Below are 6,000 nucleotides of genomic sequence, written 5' to 3' on the forward strand. Positions count from 1 at the left end.
GGCGGGGGCGGCGCCGGCCGGGCTCGCTCGTGCGGGGCTCGCGCTGCGCCGCCGCCGCGGCCGCCGCGGTGACAGCTCCGGGGATGCTCGCTCGGCCCCGCTCACAACAATACACTCTGACGTCACGGGGAATGGCGACGCGGCCGCACACTCGCCGCGCTCACACTCACTCTCTCGCGCGCGCACACCCGCGCACACTCGCCGCGCGCCCCCCACTCCAGCCACGCCCCGAAACCCTCGCGAGACCCCTCTCCCTCCCACCCAGCCCCCCAAACCCACGGGACGCTGCCCGCTGGGTGCAGGCCGTGCCCCCCAGGCCCGCTAGGGCCGAAAACTGCGGACACTGTGGCCTTTGGAACTTGTGTACGAGTCCACTCCGCAACTCGATGCTTCTGTCCTGTGCGCTCACACTCTCTTACACACACTCCCTATGCCTCTCTCGCTCTCTCGCTCTCTCTCTCACACACACACACTCACTCAGCACTACTTCCCTCTCCCTCTGCTGGACTCCTTTAACCCTTTTCTGCTTGGCTGGGCAGATTCCCAGAGCTTTGCTGAAAGTGTACAAAACCAACTTCTCACAGAACTAATACTGAACGTGCAACTTGACCCAACGTTGAGCCACCTACATCATCTTAAACAATGCAAGACCGAAGATTGGTGGCCGTGGCGTGGATCAGTGCCACGCTGTGCCTTAGCACTAATTATTTTTCAACATCGTAGGGTCATCATTCCGTAGCGTAAAACGTGACGCATCTGTAAACAACTGCACAGTTAACACTTACGTATTTTTAAATTATTTATAATTGCCAGGTTTGGCATGCATGGAAAGTTGGATTGTTAACCTTGTTAGCGAACTACAAAATGATATGTTAAGACTTGAAAGTTTATTGTAACCTTTCCAACTTCTTAGATCACTGGTAAATTGTTTAGGTCAAGAAAGTTATTGTTAAGCAAAGAAAGAAGTGGCTTTATGACCTACACATTAATTATGTGTGTATTTGAGTATCTAAAAAACAAAAAGGGCACTCCTACTGGATTATTTATGTAAGGTTACTTCCTAAATGTAATAATAATGGTATGTAAATAGTACTTGGGAGTTTTTTCATATACATTATCTCATTTGACCCTTTCAAAACAAGACAAGCAAACAGATTTTTATGTCTACTGCACAAATGAGGAAATGAGACTTAAAAACATTACATTGTATGCGAGGTCTCTTGCTAAATCAGTTTTAGGAACCTAACCCAAGTGTTCTGACCCTATCCCCATGTTGTTTCTATTATCCTAAAATACAATACTAAAATAAATTTTATATATATATATTTTTTTTTTTCTCTAACTAGAAATGAACATTTACATCTAATGGAAAGACATATGCCTAAGAATGAGAACAATACTAGTAAGGTGATTCCTTTGAGAATAGTGTCAAATGACTGAAGTAATAAAAATGTTTGATTACCTAAAATTAAGTAGAGGCAGTTCACAGTCATAAAGAGCTGATTATGTTAATTCTTTAAAAATATTTACTTTATTAATTCAATATAATAAGAAAAAGCTATGCATCAGTTTAAGGAAACATTTAAAAATTATGTCCAGTTTCCTACTTTCTTTTTTTAATAGATTTAGAGAACACGCTGAAGTTATCCCTAGGGGAAAAAATTTACCCATGCAATTTGCATAACTCTATCCAGGTGTATTACATTTTTATTTTATATTTCAAATATATTAAATTTGAATCACGTTCACATCTGCTTTTATTTTCAACAACTCTATAACTAAAGCAATTGATTTATTTCAAAGTATTCTCATTCTAATGTTTTCTCTTCTATCCAGAAATACCTATTTTTAAGCAATCAGACCACAACATATAATTTTTTGTGTGTGTGAAATGGTACTTAATAAGTTTTAGAGCCAGTGAAAGGAAAACATACTTATTCAGTTGCTTAGCTGTAACTTATTATTCTTTAATAAGCAATTCTGGTTATTACAGAAGAGAAAATATATCATCCTGCTTACGTGGATGTAAACTGATTGTACATTAAAAACAAAAAGAAAACCTAAAACTAAATGCAGTTATTTATGTACTGGTTCTTTGATAGTGAGGCGAGTATAAATAATCAATATTCTGAAGCTTCTTAGATTCTACCTCTACTTTTGGATATTTGAATATAAATAGTCCATAATAGGTAAGTCTAGTTAAAGACTTGTGTTTTATGCCAACATAACATACTTCACAGAGCACCAGAACAGAGGTAGGCCACCACTGCAGGGAAGCAGTTGCTGCTGTTGCACTCTTCCCTTCCACGCTCGGCCATACTTTTCCTTAGGACTCAATAAAGGTAGTGGAAGGAAGGAAAATATGAATCAGTGATAGTTCTTTAATAGTTTTGTAAGTGATATGAGTATCTTTTTAATAGAGGCAGAAAATAATGAATGTCCCAAATCTACAAGTAAAATTATGTATGTGAAAACTAATATTAAAAAAAAAAAAAGAACTCTCTACTGTGAAGGCTAAAGAAGGCTTTAGAAAAGAGCTGTCCTTTAAAATGAGATTTGAAGGATGGGAAGGATTTGAACATTCTAATTTGTAAGAATGGAGAGACGCTTTTCCAAATAAAGTGCAGTGGAAGTCAGGACAATTTAGAATTAGAAAAAGACTCAAATGGATAGATGACATCTACCAAGTGCTGTTGGCATTCATTTAAATTACATATGAAATCACTTGTAGTTCAAGAATCTTTCCTTTAAATGAGGAGGAATAACTCAAAGAGCAGAGATTCCAGTTAGAACTGCCCTATAAATTCTTCCTTTTCCAAGATCCCCATCCAATTAGACAGAATAGGGGTAACTCCCAAGTTCATTTGGCATGTAACAGCACCTTCTCTGACTTACCCTGCTTTTTTTTATTGCCATTCCTGCTTCTAAGTTCAAAATTCAACAATTCAAACTGCTGTTGCACATGTGTGCCTTTGTCAATTCCAGCAGACCTTTCCTTTTCATCTCCAGGAATGTTATTTCATTTTATTTTACAAGACGTCCAACAACTGATAAACACTCAATACAAACCAAACCCAAATGGTAACATAAATATCGATTTACATAACACGAAATAGAGGTGATGCTGTGCTGGACAAGGGTTAACATTGGTATGAGGCTCCGATACTATGAGAAGAGAGACTTAAAAATTTGGGGACAGAAATACCAATCAGAGTGTTGACCAAATATATGCAGGTTTAGGTGTTCCAGTTATAGGACAGGGGGTGCTTTCCTGCCATTCCACATATCCGTGGCATGTGGAAGTCTAGAATTAATGCAAATCTCTTCCACCCTTCCCCCACATGTGCCTGCCAGCAGCCGAAACACAGAGCAGAAGGTGGGGTGGGGAAGGAATAATAAAAGTTGAGAGGAGAGAAGGAGGTAAGTTGCCAGGAATATGGAAGAGGTCTTCTTCAGTGGTCTTGAGGACCATGTAACATGAGTTTTATTTCTGAAGTATCTTTATTCTGTATAAGCTGAGACTCTGAATTCTACAGATAAGAACAAATAAGAACAATCTTATTTTCCCTGAACATCTTTTGTCCATGACCAATTAGGATCTCACTTGTCTGGAAATTCCATAAAGGGGGTCACCTTGTCTGCTTTGCCCCCTACCCAATTCACTGAATTTCTACCACAAAGCAAATTACTTGTCATAATTTAGGCCCCAATAATATTTACTGAATAAAAAATAAATGATTGGAAATTTAGTAAATTGGTTCCTTTTATTGTAAATAAAAGTCTAATCAAGATCTATTTCTTTTTCTCCTAACAGTAAAATGTTTTCTTTTTCGATCTCTCTCCTATATTTCACTGTGCAGTTCAGGAGTAATACAAAGCAAGGTGAAATAAAGCCAAATATCAGCATTATTAATTATGTATAGTCAGATATTACTGAGTGGAGCTCCTAAGGGCTAATGAATTATGACCTTGTCTCCCTTATTCTAATCCTATATATGCTATGTAATGCACTTTTCAAGTCACTCAATATATTCATTTAAAGTCAGTTTATACTATGAATATAAACATTAGCCTAACTCCAGGAACATACAGAAGTGTTTTAATACTATTATCTGAAACTAATTTTAACAAAACTCATGACAATTCTTCCACTAGGAAATGAGTGGATTAACTGTGATTATTTTGGTTTTTACTCCAAATCTATAACAGTTTTAATATGCTGAGGTTTTAGTGCACTGTAATATGTGTAGCTAAAAAGAAAAAAAAAACTTGTGAATTTTTTTCAAAACTTTTCTGTAGCTGATTTTATTTGCATTGTCAATGCATATAATTTTCTCTTTTAGTTGATTAGAGCTACTTTGACGCTCATTTTAAATTCTCCAGTCAATCTGTATTATTACTACATTTCAGTGCACTAATTAAAAAATAATAATTTTCACATTATATCTGGACACTTAGGCATTCTCAAAGCTGAGGAGAAACAGCATAAAGCGGCTAAAATACTTTCATAGTTTTCCTCCTTTTTATTTTCTTAAATTGTTCTCGTTTTTTCTGCTTTATCTACTTCCTTTGTGAAATAACACACTCTGCTTCTGAGTAGAGCCCTTCATTCAAGAATTTACCTTTCCCCCTTTAAACCCTTAATTAGGCATAGAGAACACAGCCTGATTTATGGCCTAGTGTTTAACAGGACTCACGCTTAATCCATTACACAAAGAGGGATACACATATTCCCTAACAGCACCACTCATTAGTTTATACAAAATGAAAAAAACACTTAGGAAATGTAAATAAAGCTTTGCTTGATACTATCTTCTTATGCATATGTAACGTGATCAGAATATCAACATTACGGTCTAACAGCTTTTTGCTTATTTTCAAAACTACAAATTAGATCTCTCTAGGTAAACTCTAATTCAATCCCACATTTAGTAGATAAGAAGGAAAATTACATGCTGCTAAATTCATCTTTGTGTGGAAAGAATGTTCTTAGTTCACAAAGGAAAAGACTAGAATTCTGATGACAACTGTTGTCTCAGGCTCTGTAATTCAAAGGAAATCTTGGCCATGCTAACTGATACTCTGCTTGCCTCAGTTTCCATGTTTACCCAAGGGTAATGTTTGTGGTTAAGACCCCCAAAAAAGGGCTTGGGAGAAATCACTCACAAGGAATTTGTTCCAGTAATTTTTCACCGACCTGCTATCGTAAGTTGTACCGTAAGATATATAAAGTATACACTGTAGGTATTAATCTAGGAGTGGAACTTCCCCTTCGTTTCGTGCCTAGCACCAAAAACTCAAAGGAAGACAGAAGGCCATTCTACAACTTTTACAACGATGGATTGAAGTGGTGAGGAGATAGGGCTCCTTTTGTAACTGAAGAATTCTTATTGCTTTCCTGTTGAGTTTTATTGCAGAGGACATGGCTGGTCATCTTAGCCAACACACTTCCAGTAACCATGGGGTGACATGATTGATTAGCTAAATAGCAGGAATAACTGGAAGATCTCTTAGGAGTCCATTGTAGCCAAGAAAATACCATCCGATTGTCTACTGGTTTATGTGATGAGAGACAAGAAGTTGGGGGTGTGTGTGCAGAAATTGCCACGTCCACCTCAGAGTGTCACCTAGCAGTGAGGAAAGGCAGCAGGAAGGTATTTCAGAAGAGACAACAATGACCCTGCAGTGTCTGAAATCTGTCCAGGATTTTCATTGTCCCAGTAAGGCTTGGCTGGGGGTGGAGCTAAACATATTTGCCTTTTGTGTGAGAATAGAGAGATCCAGAAAAAGAGATTCTTGTTCACCCACTCCCCCTGACTTTCTACCACTCTATCACATTTAGCAAGTTATCCCCAAGGAAAAGGATCAAAGATAGTTATGACATTTAGATGTCAAAATAATGAATCATGCATTTGAACAATATCTGGGTTGAGTTGCTGGTAAGAACTTTGATCAATGCGCATTTTTTAGCAGAAAATTCTTTTCTCTGGAGACTCTTTT

This window comes from Mustela nivalis (genome assembly GCF_964662115.1).
Source record: "Mustela nivalis genome assembly, chromosome: 14".
Taxonomy (NCBI): Eukaryota; Metazoa; Chordata; class Mammalia; order Carnivora; family Mustelidae; genus Mustela; species Mustela nivalis.